We start from the raw sequence: 12640 nt of genomic DNA on the forward strand, positions 1-12640 counted from the left end.
GAACGATCCGTCCGATTGAAATGAATGGGACGGTTAGGTGTAATTACACCTGCTCACTGCGGCAGATGCAACGGCAAGAGGAGGCGGCAGTTGCACGGCGCGTGCAGTCTCCTCATACAGCTGATCGGCGGGGGGCTGGGTGTCGGACCCCAGCCGATCTGATATCCTCAGGATAAGTCATCAAAAAATATAACTTGGACAAACCCTTTAAGGATTCTGTAATGTTCTGTAGCTCCCCTCAAGACCAAACACCAGATCAGACCAGCGTTGGTTTTTCGGATGGGCCTCTGTGCTGTGGGCCAGATCCAGTGCACGACGGTGGCCATTATTTTGATGGTTATTATTAAAAAAAAAAATTTGTACGAGTTACATATGAGATCCATATCTGCACTGATGGTAGCTCCCACATCATTGTAGAACAAACCTAGGTCAACAACCTTCAGCACTTCAGCTGTTGTGAAAGTACAACTCCCAGCGTGCTGCATTCATTTCTATGAGAGTTCTGAGAAGAGCAGAGCAAATATGCATGCTGGGAGTTGTAGTTTCACAGCAGCTGGAGTGCCGGGGGTTCGCCTACCCATGCTCTGTAGGATAAGTTGATATCTCGTTGGTATTGCACTATTTTATTAGTAAGTTGTCTTGACCTTGAACAGCGCCTTGACGATGCGTTCACACATGGCGAATATGCTGTGGATTTGCGTGAAAATTGGCACATGGTGGATTTTTTTTGTGTGCAAATTTCACCCTTTTCAATACATAGGGTGAAATCCCCTGCAAATCCACAACATGAATTTCACTTCAAATTTAGCTGAAAATCTGCAACTACCTTTTTCCATTCATATTACATCTTGTGTGGATGCAGCCTTGAAGTGACATTGGACTTTGGGAAAACTTTTGACATGTCATAGCGACATAGGGGGTCCGAGCGCTGAGATCCCCCCCCTGATTAATAGACATAGTGCGTTCTCCATCCTCACTGCAGGAGTCAGAATTTAGTAGGCCTGTCTTCCTTCTCTTGCGCTATGTGAGCGCTTCTCTCTCCCCATTCTAGTAATTGGCGGGGGTCTCAGCATTCAGGCCCCCACCTTTCCAAACTTTTAATACGTTGTTATGACATAACAAAAGTTTTCCTAAAGTACAATGCCAGTTTAAAGGGGTTCCCAGAATTAGAATAACAAGGCCACCCTCTCTGTAAACCAGCGCCACTGCTTTCGACAAGTTGTATGTGGTATTGCAGCTTGGCCCTATTCACCTGGAAGGACCTGGAGTGCAATACCAGACGGTGGCGCTGTTGCTGTATGAACACAGCCATGTTTTTACTAACTGTGGCCAACCCCTTTAACGGTATATGGCCTCTTGCACACGACCTTATCCGTTGTACGGCCTGCAGATCATGGATCCGCAAAGTACAGATACCGTCTGCAATTTTCTCAGTCCCGTCAATAGAATTAGCTATCCTTCTCTGCAACACAGACAAGAATAGGACGTGTTCTGTAATTTGCTGAACGGCCACACGGATGACATCAATGTGCTGGTTTTTTTTTTTGTGTGGACCCAATAGAAATGAATTGAGAGTGTGTGACCTGCCATAAATTAGGGATCAGATGTTGGTCCCAAATATGTGTGCATGAGGTCTAACGCCATGTTTCTTTTATTGGATGTGGGCAGGGGATTTTACACATGAATGTACCTGTATCCAGTGTCCATTAGGGCACACCATTGTACATTTTATAATAATTAAAGGGGAGGTTCACTCTTATAGCTTGGAGCTCAGACTGGAGATTCTTAAAGCTGACCGGTCTCTACCTAGACATCAGCCATGTCCTGAAGGATGCTTCCATGGACGGGTCCGGATTATGGGCTTGTAGGCACTCTTTGAGGCAACCTCTTCCTTCCTGCTAGCAATACTGTCTCCATAATATGGCATGTGATGGGACATAGCACACAATTCATGAGAAAGGAAAAAAACTAAAAATGTGTTTGCCTACAGAGTCAGGAAGATGTACTGTGTGGGCCCATAGCAGACTGTGGGTGGCCTGTACAACTCCTATCTGGGACACGGCTGAGCTCCAAGTGTTAAAGGGCTTGTCCACAATGAACTATTAGAAATTGAATACATTTGTAATTGAAATCGCTGAAAGGAGTTATACAAGTGTGTTTTACTGATGACCTCTCCGCCAGATAGGTCGTCAGCCTCTGATAGATGGGGGTCCCCTGTTTGAGAAGGCACTGGTGCTCGCAGTAGCGATGTGGCCTTCTCACAGCGCCGTATATTGTATAGTGGCCGTTCTTGGTACTGCAGCTCAGCCCCATTCAGTTCTATGGGGCTGAGCTGCGCCTAGGTCACGTGACCGATGAACGTGATGTCACATGGCCTAGGAAAAGCAGAGAGAAGGCAGTGGCACTACTGTGAGCGCCGGCCCCTTCTCAAACAGCTGATCAGCGTGGGTCCTGGTTGTTGGACCCCCACAGATTAGACCTAATTTAAAATGCCTCTTGTGCCTAGATATTACTGGCACTTGTTGTGGCGCCCCCTGCTGTTCTTGTACTTTCCTCTCCACACGTTCACCTGGTTTGTGCTGGAGAGAAGTCGTCTCTTCTAGTGCTAATCATCGGCTGGCCTGTGTAGAGGCAGGAATCTCTCTACCTCCTGGGTACAAGAGGACTGAGCATGTGTGACCACCCGCCCTGGACACAAGTGGAACGCTCTGAGAGGGAATGAATAAAGAACAGCAGAGGGCGTCATGGCAAGTATGGACACGGGAGCCGCCTCTTTAATGATTCCTTCATGGGACAACCCCTTTAACAGCGAGAACCTCCCCTCCTCTCAGCATTTATGCAGCCGATCGTCATTCTGTTCACTGAGACGTTCCCAGAGCAGAGCCGACTTCTACTTGAACTAAGTGTTCACGTTGTGTTCATTCCATGTTTTGTTCTGTTTCACGTGTGACCTTGTCATGGCCGGATTGTTTCACAAGATTTTATTAACAAAAAAAAAAGAAAAGTCTTTTAACTTTTTAACTTGATTTTATTTGAGAATTTAAAAAAAAATGTCTATTATATCCAGTTATATTAAATGCCTTTGATCTGCCCTGTGTCGATGCAAATTCATTTCCCTGGAATCAGATTTTCCTTATCAGTTCACAGTTTAATGCTAAGAGGTTGATAATGCAGTTGTCTGGAATGTACGTTACTACCAACGGTGTAAAGGTGCCGCTGATCGCCCGACGACCAGGCAAAACTTTTTTTTGTTCCTTGGGTGAAATCCTCTTTTGCGCAGCGCAGTAAATTATCATTTCTTGGCAGCAGGTCGTGCTGTGTGAACAGGAATCTCCTTCCTAGAAACAATAAAATCTGTATGAGGACGAGTGATGGCTACGCCATACAGTGGAGGTGATCGCCGCATGTAAGTGTAGCTCTTGCCTTCACTGACGAGTAGGCAATTATTGGGAAGGAACAGATCTTTCCTGATAACTGCCTGCCGGGTCGAGCCGTGTAAATCCAGCTGGGATTTTCACACAAGCTGGGATTTTGTACCAGAAAACCCGTAACATCAAGACTTTCCCCAACACAGGGATGGACAATTTTCAGCCCCATAGGATAACTATGGGGCTGAAAATTGTCCATCCCTGTGTTGTATTCCGCAGCGCAATTTATATTCTGTGATGTAAAGAACATTGTGTTGCGGATTTTCTGTATGAGAATCTCTCTCTATTCAATTCAGTGGTAAACTTATTCTGCAGTGGAAAGATCTGCAACAAAATCTGTGCACATATTTCCGCAGTGTTTTTCTCTACAGAATCTGTTTGCCATTGAATTCAAAGGAGAGAGATTCTCATACAGAAAACTGCAACAACATCCACACAATCCTGCACATGGCCGTAGTTTTGGTCCCCATCTGTCGCGTGTTTTTGCTACTCTTTCCCCCCCCCCCCCCAAAAAAAAAAATATGGAACATGTCCTGTAGTTGTCTGTTTTGCGGATAAGTATAGGACATTTCTGCAGCAGTAAAAAAAAATATAAAGGGTGGCAGGCACCCTGCCGCTATCAGTGTTGTGCAGATGCAGATTTGTGGACCCTAAACACTTGCGGCCGTGTGCAGGAGGCCTAATTCACACCAACTACCATATGTAAAGATCTGCACTTGCGGCTTTTCTGGCAGAATTTCTCTCCACGTGTGAAGGCACCCTGACCGCGGGCAATTCTCAGATGGCAGAGCAGGACCCCAGGATAACGTGGCGGCTCACAAGACGAGGGACCGGACTAACCTGTTAGGAAAGGTTGTAGTAGCATATCCTGCTGTATGCTTTTCAATCTGATAATCCAGACTGTCTGAAACGCTGGCATTGCTTCTAAGTGAGAATACGTCTTGCCTATGACACAGCTTGGAGTTGGAGCACCATGTGGTAGCACAAAGAGCTGCTGGGGGTCTGCTGTTTTATGAAGCCCTATGGCGGCTGGCTATGTTCACATCATGTACTTACATCTATCCTATACACAGGATCTTTTGTGCAGCACAATTAAATCATTTCTGGGCAGCAGATCATGCAATACGAGGCGATGGCTGTAGCCTCTGATGATGTCATACTGCAGCATCCAGCACCATAGGGTTTCATATATGTGAGAGAAGAATGTGAAGTGAACACAGCCTTAAAGGGGTTGCTTTTAATATTGATGACCTATCCTAAGGATAGGCCATCAATATCAGATCGGCGGGGGTTTGACACCCTGCACCCCCACCAATCACCGGTATGAGGAGACAGGGCGCGCAGTGTGCATGTGCTGTCTCCCATCTCTCTTCCTGCTCACCACTGCTGTCTATGGTAAAGCAGGAGGAGAGACGGCACGTGCACACTGAACGCGCCGTCTCCTCATACAGCTGATTGGACTATAGGACACTGATGACCTACGCTGAGGATAGGTCATCAATATTAAAAACCCGAACAACCCCTTTAAAGGGGATCTCCTGGGAACTAAACATTATGTCATCAATATAAGATCGGTGGCGGTCTGACTCCTGGTGCCTCCACTGATTTGCTGTCAGGAGTTTGAAGACAGGCAAGCACTACAGCAGGGCTGGCCAACCTGCGGCTCTCCAGATGTTGTAAAACTACAACTCCCACCATTCCCTGCTGTAGGCAGACTGGGCATGCTGGGAGTTGTAGTTTTGAAACAGCTGGAGAGCCGCAGGTTGGCCAGCCCTGCACTACAGCCTCGTCCTGTCACATGGCCTTTCTGCAGCTCAGTCCCATTTAAGTGAATGGGAATGAGCTTCAGTACCAAGCAGCAGGTGGCGCTATACAGATACGTTTTATTGAATAGCTCAGTGGCTATACTACATTTTTAGTTACATGCAAATACAAAAATATTCAGATCCAGCTACTGGTTTGAAAAATGTACAATATGTTTTGTGACACATCCCCATTAAATAAGAAAGTTTTTTTTTTTAAAAAGCAGCTCTCGCCTGCTACCTGTTAAGCTGAGCACGGACAACGGCCCCTGGGCTTAGCTGCTCCAACGAAAATCCCAAAAACTTGAGAAGTCCAACTCATAGCAAAAAACAGGGATCTTTATTTCAGCTGTTAAAAACTTCCAAGACTGGATACAATGTTACGCGTTTCAGACCACCTTTAATTCGGGTCCTTCACCAATGCCACGATGACGGACCTGAATTAAAGTGGGTCTGAAACGCGTAATATTGCATCCTGTCTTGGAAGTTTTTAACAGCTGAAATAAAGATCCCTCTGTTTTTTGCTATGAGCTGGACTTCTCGTGTTTTTGGGACATCCTCATTAAAGGGTTATTTCCACCTTTATAAAGTGATGACTTGCATTTGACATGTGCAGGTAAAATTCAGATGGGGCGACGAGCGAGTCCATTGCGGGAATCATGCTCCATGTGAGAGACTTGCAGGAGCGCATGGCATTATACTGATTTATAATGCAACGTGCCTCTGCTTGACCTTATTTCTACAGAATCATACTGACATAAAGCTGTCAGTGTAATCCTGTAGTAGTAAGGTCATAGCATTATAAATCAGTATAATGCCCTGCGCTCCTACAAGTCCAGAACGGAGGATCACGCTCACACACGGAGCGCGATTCCCCGCAATGGACTTGCTCGTGTAAAACAGCCCTAAGGGTCCCACTGGTCGGGCCCCACGGATCATAGCAGAGGCACGTGCTGGCGATATGTCATCTGTTTGTAAGATAGAAATAACCCATATTTGAGTGTTCCCCATGCTGTGGCTCTGCAGACGTTTCAAGACTACAACTCCCATTGTGTCCCTGAGGGCATGATGGGAATGGTAGTTTTTGAGCAGCCGGAGAGCCACAGGTTGATGATCACTGCTATTCTGTTGGTCAGGCATACCATGTACAGGCTCAGCTCACCGGATTGTGGGGCTGGGGTGACTACTGCCCAGCTATGTTGGCGGAGGCTATAACTGGATTCATGGGTTAATTAATTTGCAGTGAAATAGTTACCAGGGCCCTGGCCCCGCTCAAGCACAGACAGATAGGCCTTTATTGCAGCGGCGCAGTAAATGAACGGCAGAACGGCCGCCCACGTCCTCGCTAGTGTGATTTTAAAAGTCAATTTAGTGTGACATTTCTACAAGGCGGCTGTGAACAAGGCCATTGTGATGCTTGGTTACTCTCTGAATATTGCTCACCAAGCTGTTTTCACGTGCATTGCACGGACCATAAACCTCACCCAGGAAAATGTTACGCTTTACTCTTGTTTTTATGTGCAATCCTCTTTCGTAGCTTTAAGCGATGAGCGAATCGACTTTGCATAAAACCTCGTTCTAATACTGTACTGAGCAGGAGCTCTGTACAGTATTAGAATGTATTGGCTCCGATGAGCCGAAGTTATTGCTTCGCGAAGTCTCATGAGACTTTGCATAATAACTTCATAAATAAATATTTTTTTAAATTATTTTTTCACAAAGCAATAACTTCGGCTCATCGGAGCCAATACATTCTAATACTGTACGGAGCTCCTGCTCGAAGCCCCACCCTTGCCCCGCCTCCATGCACTGCCTCCAGCCACACCCTACACAATCTTTAATAAGCAAATTTTTGTATGGGGCCCCCTCCCCCCCAAGAAAACTACTGATCGTTACACAAAAACAAGCCCTCACATAGACCGAAATATAGAAAAGTAATTTTTTTAAGTAATTAAACCAAAGAAAACTATACAATATATAAGTTTTGTATCGTATTGAGCCGCAGAATAAAGACGTCATTTTTAGTGAACGGCATCATGTCAAAACCTCAAAAACCTTGGCGGAATTGTGTGTGTTTTTTATTATTCTTTTTTTTAACCCACAAAGAATTTTTTTTTTTTCCTGCTTTCTGATACAAGACATGGTAAATGAAGGGGCGACATTTAAAAAATGCATCTTGTCCCACACAAAAAAAAGCCCTCATATGACTATGTTAATGGAAAAATAAAAAGATTATGGCTAATGTAAAAATGAAAATGGGGCCGGTCTTTAAGGGGTAAAAGGTATCAAACTACAATGTTTTATATTGCTTGCTCTTTTTGAGAGCATCAGGGTTTTTGCACATTTTACATACACAGCTCTGAGTGGCACATTATATATCACTGTGTTGCACATTTTACATACACAGCTCTGAGTGGCACATTATATATCACTGTGTTGCACATTTTACATACACAGCTCCGCTGTGCACATTATACATGCCTCTGTCGCATACAGCTCTGCTACATACACCACACACACTACTGTGCTGGATTCACACTATACACCTATCCAGGGTCAGTAGCAAATCTACATTTTGGCGCTCATGATTCATGTCCATTTCTTGCCCCCCCCCCCCATGTGCCAATATCATAGTGCCAATCTCTCCCCCTGCCCCCTAATGTGCCAGTATCAAGTGCCCCTCTCCTTCCCCCCTCCATGTGCCAGTATCATAGTGCCATCCTCTCCCCCTGCCCCCTAATGTGCCAGTATCAAGTGCCTCTCTCCTCTCATGTGCCAATATCATACTGACATCCTCTCCCCCTGCCCCCTAATGTGCCAGTATCAAGTGCCTCTCTCCTCCCCCCTCCATGTGCCAGTATCATAGTGCCATCCTCTCCCCCTGCCCCCTAATGTGCCAGTATTAAGTGCCTCTCTCCTCTTATGTGCCAATATCATAGTGCCATCCTATCCCCCTGCTCCCTAATGTGCCAGTATCAAGTGCCTCTCTCCTCCCCCCCTCCATGTGCCAGCATCATAGTGCCATCCTCTCCCCCTGCCCCCGAATGTGCCAGTATCAAGTGCCTCTCTCCTCCCCTCTCCATGTGCCAGTATCATAGTGCCACTGTGTCATCCTCTACCCCTGCCCCCTAATGTGCCAGTATCAAGTGCCTCTCTCCTCCCCCCCTCCATGTGCCAGTATCCTAGTGCCATCCTCTCCCCCTGCCCCCTAATGTGCCAGTATCAAGTGCCTCTCTCCCCCCTCCATGTGCCAGCATCATAGTGCCATCCTCTCCCCCTGCCCCCTAATGTGCCAGTATCAAGTGCCTCTCTCCTCTCATGTGCCAATATCATAGTGCCATCCTATCCCCCTGCTCCCTAATGTGCCAGTATCAAGTGCCTCTCTCCTCCCCCCCTCCATGTGCCAGCATCATAGTGCCATCCTCTCCCCCTGCCCCCTAATGTGCCAGTATCAAGTGCCTCTCTCCTCCCCCCTCCGTGTGCCAGTAAAGTAACAGTCCGGTATTAAAAAAATAAAAATAAAAATTCGGGCTGTTTCACACGAGCGATGACTGATAATGCTCCGTGCCTCTCTGTGATCTCTTTACTACAAAATCACAGTGACAACTGTGATTTCGTAGTAAAGCGATCACAGAGAGGCACGGAGCATTATCAGTCATCTTAATGCTCCATGCCTCTGTAGTCTGCATCGGATCTTGGCACTCTTTCACGGAGCGGATGCCACGCACGGCATCCGCTCGTGTGAAACAGCCCTTCTACTTACCTCCATGTCAGCGATGCAATGCAGCCTCTTCCTCTTCCTGTGTTCTCAGCAGCCTCTAGTGTTGAAGATTTGGTGCTCGTGTTCCTGGTTTAGCCTGTCTTTCAGAAAAATAAAAAAATATATATATAAGACTTCTACTGTAGATAACTTTGATAGTGCACAACCAAACACCGTTGCCCCAACACACCCAGCTCTGCTACATCCATACACAGTGTGCTGGGGCAGCTGTCATGTGTATATACACTAGGTATCAAAGTTACCTACAGTAGAAGTCTTATTTTTATTTTTTTATTAAAGTAACTGGTAATACAGCTGTCATAGCTGTGTGGGTAAATGCCTTGCCTGATGTGTGAAGGTCATAAGTTCGAATCCCAGGAGAAACTTTTCTGAAAGACATGCTAAATGAGATTTAAATACACCAGGGTCTCGTAGCTCAGAGTGTGTGCCTGTCAGCCCGGGCCCCGAAGCAGTCGCTTTCCCTGCTTCCCCGACACTGCACATTATGTTATTCTGCGGCGGGCCCCCATCCCGACTGGGCAATCGGACCATGTCCGTCCACCCGGTCAGTCCACCCCTGCTTGCATTCCCCATGTAATAACAAATCTGGAGCCTTTATTTCCCTTATGCCAATGACAGCACCCTTGAGAGATCGCCTCCTTCCAGGACAGGAAACGGGAAACTTTCATGGAGAGATACCTCCCCCATACCACCAGTTTCCTGTTTTCTATGGATAGGATGTTTTGTGGAGAGCTGATTGTTTCAGGGGTTACCTGGTGCGGCCTAAGTCTCTTCTAGGAGCCGCCTGCTAAGTATGGGGTTCATCCCTCTGGGTCCTGGATTTTCATTGGGCCGGTGCTCCCGGGCCGTCCCAGCATAACAGAGAGGAAATGCTGAAACGTCGGATCCTCCTGGCGGTGTTCAGGAGGTCCGGGGCCTTTACTCTGCCTTCCCACCTATCTCGAAGCTTACAGAGGCGGGCAGGGGTGGAAAGCTACTACTAAATCCAAAGGGAGGGAATGTGCTGTGTGCAAGAAAAAGCTCGCTCCTTCTTGGCCTAAGTTACTTTGTCAACATTGCGTGAACGAAGTCGTAGAAGAGGAATCCCCATCTTTACCTCAGAGTATCAAAGATATTGTCAAATCTGAAGTTTCTGATTCAATGAAAATGTTTAAGAAATGTATCCCTTCCTCGGCCTCGGGCAAACAGGGTCCTGCTAGTATAGTATCTGATTCGGACTCTTCAGATGAGAATGAGCAGGGAGAAATCCTGGAAAATTCAAGCTCGTCTTCTGATGAAGACGGCACGAGTAGACCTCTATTATCCCCTGAGGACACTGAATCCCTGCTTAAAGCCATAAGAGCTACTATGAAAGTAGATGTACCTAGAGAGCCAAAGTCTGTCCAGGATATAATGTTTGGTGACCTGGGGCACAAAAAATCAAGAGCGTTTCCTTTAAATGAAAAAATAAAATACCTAATTCAGACGGAATGGAATAAGCCTTGCAAGAAATTCTTTATCCCAAGAATGTCATAAGAAAATACCCCTTTGATGAGGGTGACTCCTAAACTAGACGACCCTATTGCCAAAATGTCAAAAAAGTTGGCCTTATCTTTTGAGGATCTTGGACAGGCGTGCAGAGCTATACCTTAAAAAAGCATGGGAAGCCTCAACCCAAGCATTTAAACCAAATATTGTTACTACCTCTACTACCAGATCATTAAACTTATATCTACAAGAGCTGGAGTCCCATATCCAAGATAAAACCCCTAGGGACCAATTACTAGAAGTGTTTCCTTCCATCATTAAAGCAGTGGACTTAATTTCCGATGCTTCTGTGGATGCTTTAAAGTTAAGTGCCAGGTCAGCTGCCCTATCCAATTCGGCGAGAAGAGCTGTTTGGCTTAAAGGATGGTTGGGTGACTCAGGTTCAAAGAATAAACTTTGCTCTATCCCATGTCAAGGAGATTATCTCTTTGGGCCTGTATTGGATGACCTTTTAGAAAAGGCTAAAATAAAAAGCGTTTCCCTGTTTCCAGACCTCCAAAAAGACGGCAGTTTTTTCGCGGGACCAAAAAATCTTAGAATACGGACAGAAGGCAGAATTTTCGACAAGAAAACAAAATATTCCTCTTTAACTTACAGTCTGCCTCTCTAGATCCAAGGACAGTCAGCAATAACGGTTTCTGTCCAGTGGGGGGAAGACTTTCTCTTTTTTTTCAGGCATGGAAAGAGATCTCGTTAAGCCCGTGGATTTTAGGCATCATAAAAGATGGATTTCATCCAAAGTTTGACAAGAAATATTTGCAAGAAACCTGGCTTTAAGACAATACAAAAAAGCATCCTGTTCCAGATTCGGAAAGGGGCAGGGGGTATTATTCATCCCTTTTTCTGGTACCCAAATCGGACGGGTCATGCAGGATGATCATAAATCTAAGGGATCTAAATCATTTCCTGAAATACAAAATTTTTTGAATGGAGTCTGTCCAGTCCACAATAAAGCATCTCTACAAAGACTGCGTCTTGGCCACCTTAGACATAAAAGACGCTTATTATCACATTCCAATTCATGCAGATTTCCAAAAATATCTCAGAGTGGCGGTATCTATGGAAGGTCAATTCCATCGCTTCCAAAACAGAATGCTTCCGTTTCGAATATCTCAGGCCCCCAGACTGTTTACAAAATTAATGGCCGAAGTTATGGCCCACATAAGAGAACGAGACATCCCGGTGATCCTTTATTTGGACGACCTCCTGTTAGTGGCAGAAGATCTCCTAACTGCTCATATTCTGGAAGTAATAAGAATCTTAACAAAACTAGGATGGCAGATAAACTGGGGGAAATCAAACCTGATACCTTCCCAAAGATGTATGTTTCTAGGTCTAACCCTGGATTCAGTGAACCAGTGTTGTATCCTTCCTCAACACAAAGTATCACGAATAAGAGAAGACGTGTGGTCCCTTGTAGCCTCAAAGAATCGAACCATCCGTCACGGGATGACAGTATTGGGCAGAATGACCTCCACAATACCTGCGGTCAACTGGGCCCTATTTTATTCCAGGTCTCTTCAGTGGCAGATTCTGGGAGAATGGCAGGGATCACTATCCCCATTAGACGCCCCACTTCCACTTACCCCTCGGGTGATACAGTATTTAACATGGTGGCTAGAACCTGCGAATCTATCCCAGGGACTACATTGGGATCCCAAGGAACAGATATCCATCACTACGGATGCCAGTCCGTCAGGATGGGGCGCTTATTGTTAGGTGGAGGTCCGTCAGAGGATATAGAGCTCAATAGGGATTTAGGGATCATTATTTCAGAAGACTTAAAGGTAGGCAGACAATGTCATAGAGCAGCAGGAAATGCTAGCAGAATGCTTGGGTGTATAGGGAGAGGCATTACCAGTAGACAGAGGGAGGCGCTCATGCCGCTCTACAGACCTCATCTGGAGTATTGTGCTCAGTACTGGAGACCATATCTCCAGAAGGATATAGATACTTTGGAGAGAGTTCAGAGAAGAGCTACTAAACTGGTACATGGATTGCAGGATAAAACTTACCAGGAAAGATTAAAGGACCTTAACATGTATAGCTTGGAAGAAAGACCAGACAGAGGGGAGATGATAGAAACTGCTAAATACATAAAG

Source organism: Bufo gargarizans, chromosome 11 (assembly GCF_014858855.1).
Source record: "Bufo gargarizans isolate SCDJY-AF-19 chromosome 11, ASM1485885v1, whole genome shotgun sequence".
Taxonomy (NCBI): domain Eukaryota; kingdom Metazoa; phylum Chordata; class Amphibia; order Anura; family Bufonidae; genus Bufo; species Bufo gargarizans.